General features: G+C 34.0%; 1 long non-coding RNA gene across 1 annotated transcript; it reads left to right on the top strand.

The window, feature by feature from the left end:
* The first annotated feature begins 1,251 nt into the window (after window positions 1-1,251).
* LOC140037669 (uncharacterized) lies at window positions 1,252-4,841 on the top strand. The gene is made up of 4 exons (XR_011841642.1): window positions 1,252-2,543; window positions 2,713-2,792; window positions 2,901-3,004; window positions 4,642-4,841. It is a non-coding gene; the product is annotated as an uncharacterized lncRNA (long non-coding RNA).
* The last annotated feature ends 3,530 nt before the right edge of the window (window positions 4,842-8,371 follow it).

The following is an 8,371-nucleotide window of genomic DNA, read 5'->3' as shown; positions in this document are numbered from 1 at the left end:
CGAGTCCAGTCTCGAGCCTGAGGAAATTCTTCGAGTCGATCTTCGAGTATCGATTTTCTTGGCTCGATCGAGCTCGAGTCGAGCTCGAGCCTCTGTGTGTATGAGTCGAGTCGAGCTCGAGTATAGTGATACTCGAGCTCGACTCGGCTCGATTACATCCCTACTCACCACATCACCCTATATACATTACATTACCACACACTCTCTTTCATCGGTTCTAATCACCACAATATCTCCATTCCATCTTCCTTTCAGTCGTGAGCCGCGAGTGGAGAGCAAGGGGGAAAGAGCCGAGCCTCTTGTTTCTTTTCTTTCTGTCCGTAAACTAGAGAGGGAAGAGAGAAACTTGCGATTCATTCTGTCTTTCATCCGTGAGCTGGTGGAGAGCTTGAGACCAGATTTCCTTCATTCAGCCGCAAGCCAGAGCAAGGGAGAGAGAGAGAGCTAGCGGTCTGCAATTTCTGGACTGCCGAAGGGAGGAAAATTATTTCTGCTGCTAGCCGTGTGTGTGTACTCCATCTGAGGTAATTTCTGGAACTAGACTAGTTGTTTAAGGGTAGATGATGATGATTAGGGGCTTGCATGTGGTGGTTGTGTGGTTAGATGATAGTTTAAGTCACAGAAAAATCTGTTTGAAAAGGAAGTGGAAATGCCGTGAGTTTGAGCTGGAAATTTCAGCTTTAACTTGTTACTTTGTGATGATCTGAACTTAGTTGTGTGGTTAGTTAGTTAATAGCTAGATGATTATGCTTTGCATGAGGTTAATTAACCTTGTTTAAGCAAGAAAAGTGAAGAAATATAGAATCTGTTTACATGCATGTTAACCGAGAGAGAGTTTGGATGAATTTTTGGTAAGATGGTGATTTTGATGACATTCGAACTTGGTTTTGGATCTAATCTGATAGATAACTTGTTATTTGGTTTTTCATGTGAACTTTATGGCCAGAAATTCGGTTGAATGGCTGGAAATTTTTATTGGAAGTTGTTGGACTGCTAAACCAATTTTCCAGCTTAGCCGATGAAGTTGTTTTGGGAGTTGTATGGGTATTTTAGTATGAGATTTGCTGGAAAGTGTTTGATTCTCACTTGGTTGTGTTTTTAGCTAACTAAATGCTGGATGATTAAGACCTGCATGAGATTAGTTAGCTGTGTGTAAACCAGAAATTTGAATGAAACTAAAAATCTGCTGCGTGCATGTCATCCGTAAATAGTTGAGCAAATTCTAGAATTGTGGATGAATGTTGTTGGTGACCGACGCTGTTTTGAACTAGAATTGATAGTAACTTCATTTACTAGTCATGCATGTTAGCTTTGAGTACATAATTCAGTGATTTGGCCAAGGAAAATCCGGATTAATGAATGACTAAACTGCTGGAATTTTTCCAGTGTAGCCGAGTGAAGAAGAAAAGAATTTTCCAGTTTTCTTTTGCGAATTTTGGGTTCTAAAAATATGATGCAAGCTGTAAATTTTGTGTCGTTGATTAAGATTCCTCGTAAGCATAATAATTACCATCTGCATGATAAGCTGGGAGTGTAAAAGGTCGAAGTCATGTTGCTGGAAATCTTGGTTAATGGCCGAATGAGAAAGAAGCTGAAACTCTTATATTGTTTTGGAAAATGTTCTTGATAATTGGCTATAATCCTAAGTAAAATGTCTTATAACATCTTGTGCTAGTTTCATGTTTATCCTATTGATTGTAACACTTCAAAAGCTGGTGTATTGGAACATGAACTAAAGCAAATTTTGAAGGAAAATATTTTCCAGCATGGCTGAATTGGTTGGGACTTTTAGTGAGTTTATTTGTTGGATTTGTGTATTATTTATTTTAGCTTGGTTTGGACAGATTATAAGCTATACGTTTAGTGTTTCTAGCAAGTAAAAGTTGGAGATCTAATGGACATCTTGGATTGAAATTTGCTAGAATTCTCTTGACTATCGAAACAAGAAAAGAAAATCTGAATCTTAGAATTATTTGGGAGTCATGATTGGTTGTGGTTTTCTTCTTGTTTTAGATTGAAATCCTGGTTGAATTGTGATTGAAAGAAATTGTTTGATGTCAAGAGCTAATGATTGAAGAAGCTCTTGGCCACAGCCACGGATTTAAGGGGGGGCTGGTGGGGGCTTAAGCCCCCCCCCCAAGATTTGGACGGTAAGGATAAGATTGCATTTGTCAAAACAATTTTTCTGAGTCCGTTGTTTCCTTTGTCAATTAATTTCTTACCCTCGTGACTGCCTGTAGTCAAGAGTAAACATTTTGGTTTAGAGTAGGCCAAAAATTTTTTTTTTTTTTTTTTTTTTGGGTTAGAAGGAAGAGTAGACCAAAGTTCAAATAGAAAAGTCAATTGTTGCTGGTGTCCATGGCCCATGGATTTGACTGACGTTGGGAAAATGGACAGAAGGCCCATCGAAGCGTGCAATTCTTCAGCCCAGCTCAGCTGGTGTCAATTGTTGCTGCCTCAAGAAGTCACGAGTGGTGCCGTTGGAATTAAACAAACATTTATTCTCTTCACAAAAGTGCTGCTACGAATGTTGCCCCGGTTTGGTAAGTGAGTTTTTTGAGTCTTTGTCTAAAACTTTACTGTATCTTACTATAGAAGTTTTTTAAAAAAATTTTGAAGTGCGTAAATTTTTGAATATTTTGAAGTGTGTAGTTTAAAAATTTTGAGAAATTTTTGAGATTACTATAATTAAAGTTTTTAAAAAATTTGTAGCAAATAAACTTGGCAAAGCTCTGAAGCTGCCCTAAAGTAATTGCTGCTGGGAATCCTAATCCATTATATTACGGTGGTAGGTAAGAGCAGAGGTCCATCTTCCGACTGTGCTTTTTTTTTTTTTTTTTTCCTGCAATCCCACCGAGAAGGATATTTTTGCAACAATTGAAAATGAGCAAATATTGCAGCGTTTTCAACGGATGAAGACTTGCAGAATGCAATTGCCTCCTCTTCGTTATTCGAGTGCAACAACTACCAATACTTCAAGTGTTAATCAATAACAAATTTTTGGGTATGTATAATTATATGTTTTTATTATTTTTATAATTATTGATTCTAAATTTTACTTATTAAATATATTTATTTCGTCACAAAAAAAATTTTTTAATACACTTCAGCCCCCCCAAAAATAAATTTCTGGCTCCGTCCCTGCTTGGCCACTTGAGTAATTTGTGCAAGAATATTAAATTTTGGTGAATTTGTTCAAGTGGTTGGCTGAAATGTACTTGGAAGGTCTATGGTTTGTGATTTGGAATTTGTTGTGATACCTTGGACTTCCTTTGCTGAATTTTGTTTGGAATAAAATCTGTTGAGACCTAGGGCTAATGATTGATGAAGCCCTAGCGAGATTTATATTTGAGTTGCGATTTATATTTGAGTTGCGTTTTAGCTATATTGGCAACTTGGAATACAATGTGCATATGAATCGGAATCGTAAAGTCCATTTTAATCTCTTGAATTCAAATACCTTTAAATCAAGCCTTGTAGGTATATTTTGTCTTAATAGCAAGCTGTATATATATATATATATATATATATATATATATATATAGTATGGTACATTAATATTAAAATTTAGATATCGGGACTTTTAAAACCTTGCCGACTAGTTAATTCTTTTCTTTTACTTAAACTAGTTTATTTATCTTTAGGGAATAGTTACATTAGCTTCCAAACCTTAAGTTTTTCATAAAATTAGCCTTGACCAATTGTTTCAAAGAAAATTTGTTAAAGATACTAGATTTGAATGATTTCAAATAAAAGACATAGAAAACTTGTTCGGCAAGAAAACTTGTTTAAACTAATTTGGTTCTAGTTTGCTTCTAGAAAGGAAATATCTTTAAAAGAAACCTCACGAAACATTTTGTTTCTTTTCCAGCTTTAATCTTAAGAGGGAGTTATTGATTTATTTCAAGGAATTAAACTAGTTTTATACAAGATAATCTTCTATATATAAACCAAAGGTATGTTTGCCAAAAATGATTACTGATCCATCGAAGTGAGCAGTGTGAACTTTATCACACTAGCCTTTTGAGTGGTGACTTGCTTGAAGTGTTTTTTTTTTGTTTTTTTTTTTGTGAATATCTTGCTTGCGCTTGCTAAGTGCTAAATTACTAGGCAGGGGAATGTACCACACCTTAAGGGTGGGAGGGCCTCTTATCCTGACCTGGTAATCAAGTGTTGGACGTAAAGTCGTTGGGTGAATCCCTCAACCAGTCTATAAAAATCAAGTGCTGGACGTAAAGTCGTTGCGGTGAATCCCTCGACCAGTCTATAAGTGTTGGACGTAACATCGTTGGGTGAATCTCTCGACCAGTTTAAGGTATATTCGAGTAATACCAAACTCTATCGTGTGGCGTTCGGACCCGATAGGGGGAGTAAGTTGGTTGGAGCGTGTTAAGGGAAAAAATAATGAATCTACATGGACTTTAGATAGTGAGAATTGACGGAGGGTCAGCTACGGTTCTATTTGATCAAGTGCGGGGAAAATGGCTCCTGAGAGCCCCTGTATCCTACCTTGTGCTGTTATACACTTTCCTACTTGTGAATTTAAGTTTGGAACTATTATTTGCTAGTTGTTTATATGATTGCTTGTTTTGGGCACCACTGAACTTTAGCTCACCACACAATATTTGTTTTCCTTAACAGGTTTCGGCATTTGGATGTTTTGAAGTCTGCTTTTAGCTGTTGTAAATGTTGTTTCGAATCGTTTTGTATCTTTTGTTTTGGGTTGTCACTTGAAGCTGGAAAAGTGAAAACCCTAAGATTTGGCTTGTATGAATTTATTTGAGCTTTATGAGTTTGCTGTATATGTTTGTAATGTATATTTGTAGTTTTGGGTTGAACTAGTCGGAGATGTGTTTAAGAGTGAACTATTGGATGTTCATTGGTAATGTTATCTCTAAAGTTAATGTGTTTTAGTACTTCAGTCGTTAAAAAGTTTGGCATGTCCAGATGACGAATTGTGTTTTGGTTTTAAGTTATACGTGGATTTTGAGTCGGTTTGCTTGCGTGAGTCCTGGCGAGAGCTAGGCAGGCGACCCGCCAACCCTCTAGTTCGCCTTAGGGAGAAGTGGGATCGTCACATCTTCATTTTTCTCTTTTGGTCTAAAAGGATCCTTATTTGGATCAAGGGACCCAACGACCATCGGGGCACTCAATGGATATACTTTATTTATATAGAATCGTTTTAATACCTTCTGAATATAAGCAGTTTGATAGACAAAAATTTCACATTATAAATGCCCAATCTGTAAACCAATGCAAGATCTAGTCTTTTCAAAATCATTGATCTCAAATTCTTTTTTCAAATACTTAATAACCTTTTGGAACTCTTCAGGAGTTTCAATTAAATTAAGATCATCAACATACACTGCAATAATTACAAAATTTGATCCATTACAAACTTGACTGAGCTAATTTTTTAATATAACCAATCACTCTCCAATAAATCAATATTTATTTAGAGAATTTTTTTGTCATTTAGTATTGGAATTATTGTTCAAGAATTTTATATATCTTAAATCTTGACTATCCATCATTCAATTCTTTATGATGTCTAATCATGGTGAAAGAAATTGAGTTCTTTGTAACATAAGAGATTTAAGAAGCATCTATGATATGCAATCATCATCTCCTTTATACTTACTATAAGCATACATTATTAATTCTATTTCATCTTCTATGATTCGAAGTATTAAAGATTTACAAGATATAGTTAAGTTTAATTAAGAACTTTTATCAATTTCTTTGCCAATTTAAGATATTTAAAATATTAATTATATCGAGAATAATATACAATTATTCATAATTTCTACAGTAGATAGCAAAGTAAAAGAGAATTGCTATTTATGCAAAGCAAAACCAAATAAAATGACATAAAATAATTTTTTGTTTAGCTTGCACTATTTTAATACAAATCCACAACCTCAAGTATGAATTTAGGAATTCAAAATTCCTAATAGGGTAGAATCCCATTTAGTTATTTTGAACTTGAGTGTACTTAACAAACTAAAATAATTTTAATTAGGTAGGTACTTATTACTACTAATTACAATTCTTGTAACTTGTAGATAGTTAAATTATCAACTTTTGATAAACTACATCATATGTGTTGTCCAACCTTTGTCTCTAAAATTTTATGACCTTAAGTGTATTCAACAAGTCACAAATTTTAGTTAAGTCATACCCATTATTCCGATATCATAACTCATAGTAAAAGTTCCTCATAGTAGAGCAATCTTGAATGTATTCAACAAGTTAAATTGAACATGATTTCACTTTTAATATAATAATGGAAGGCAATTTTAGTCTTGACTTAACATTTGATTTGAGAGATTTTAGATTCATTTCTAGTTTGTTTGCATAAAGTCTCATAATATCAATCATAACATGCATATTCATTCATCAACATAAATAAATAAACATACTATAAAATATGAATGATTCTGGACATTTTCTAAACTATTTCCCTACTTTCCTTGAGTCAAAGGAAACTAGATGGTCAAACTAAGGGACAAAACATTTCCATGCTCTATACACCTTTATATGTCTGCCATGATAATTTGGTACCATCTCCATCTCCATCTATATTGTATATTATAATTGTAAAATCTAACATATACAATTATATTCTTTCCCTCTCTCTCTATCCCTAAATAAAGTACATTACAAATATTTAAGAAAACCCTTAAATTACATTCAAGGGGAGTAAGATGAAAAAAGAATTTACATAGAGAATTTCAAGAGAAAGGTAAGACACGCATGCCCTATTTCAAAAATACCAATAATTCAAATTTTTCATACATTCAACCATATACAATCATATTGATTTTAGTTCATAATCATCCATCATGCATTCATGTAATACTTTATTATGTAAATTTTATTGAAATTATAAAATTTATTTATTTCTAATCATATATTGTCATTTGCGCAAGCCTTTAATTTGAGAAGATTCTAATTCAAGAGATTTAAAAATTAGTTAAATCAAATTCAAGTGATAATTTTTTTAAAAATCTGAAAAAACTTTAGCAACAAACTCTCTATCGCAAAAGGCTTTTGTAGACACAAAAAATTTTGCCATTTCATTCATTTTTATTTTATTATTGTTATCTTTTAGAAAAAAAAAAAGAGAGAAAAGAAAAAGAAAGAAAAAATGAAATGAAAAAGTTATTTAAACAAAATCATTTTTTATTTGCTTGGTTTTGTAGGAAAAAGCTGAAAAGAAAAGAAGAAGAAAAAATCAATCAAAATCAGATTTTGTTAAAAAAAAAAAAAAATGCTTCAGGAGCACGCACGCGTTTTTTTCTTCACTAGCAAGTACCGAAACCAGCGGGAATACTATGAGCAGGAATTTGAGTGATCAAAACCCATTTTTGCCTAGGATTTTTCTTTCATCCCAAGCTTAAATAGTATGGGACACCTCATCACTAGATTCTTATCACGAAAAATAGCTATAAAAATGGATCTAGAGGATCAAATTTTACCACAAAAAATCATATTTATATCCACCGTTGAGATGATTTACGAGCTTTGTTCCATATAAAAGGCTTCAAATGCAGCCTTAGAGGAAAAGAAACAAAGAGGAGGCGGCCGAAAACAAAGAAAAGGGGAGAAAACAGAGAGAGAAAAGAAGGAAAAAATAACAGAAAAATTCTGAGCCAGGGTTGATCATCCCGTCTCCTTCATGAGCAAAATCCGATCTCAAGTTGAGTCATTTAGGTGACTTCTTCTTTTCTGCGCTACCTACGCTTGAAAAGGCACAACTTTCGTTCAGAAAATTCCTTGAAAAAATGCCTGCAAACCTCTCGAATCAAGGCCCCAAGTCATTAGCTTGCCAGCACTTGAACATTCCGCAACAGAAGTTTGTTCCCTCAGTTCCAGCATTTTGGAGCATTTCCCTTGAATTTTCTGGCGTTGATTTGTGTTCACCAACATCATCAAGTAACCTAGTTCATCCATTTCTTGTCACCTATGCTTAGATTCGTATCAAAAGCGTCAAAAATTTGCCGCACATGCTTATTTTCTTTTCCTTTGTTGTTTTCTCTTTCCTGTTGTAGTCTTTGGGTGAGATAAAATAGTCTTTGGGTTAGATTATCTCACATAATTTTGTTTGAATCTTTTGTTTGGATGTGGGAATTTCATTTGGGATGTATAAACTTTGTCTATTTGGAAGTTGATGTGGGGTTTGTTGCGATCATTCTTGTACATTTCCTAATATCTACTAGAACCGCAAGGAAGAGTTGCAGGGAGCTTTGAACCGGGCTGCATGGATTTTTAAAAATTGTGACTTAACCCCTCAATTTCTGCCTAATTTCACTGTAGCCCAAAATCTGAAAAAATAAATCAATTTTGCCCCTTTTAAGCTTTAATCTTC

Source organism: Coffea arabica, chromosome 3c, assembly GCF_036785885.1.
Source record: "Coffea arabica cultivar ET-39 chromosome 3c, Coffea Arabica ET-39 HiFi, whole genome shotgun sequence".
Taxonomy (NCBI): domain Eukaryota; kingdom Viridiplantae; phylum Streptophyta; class Magnoliopsida; order Gentianales; family Rubiaceae; genus Coffea; species Coffea arabica.
This window is presented reverse-complemented; position numbering and strand designations above follow the sequence as displayed.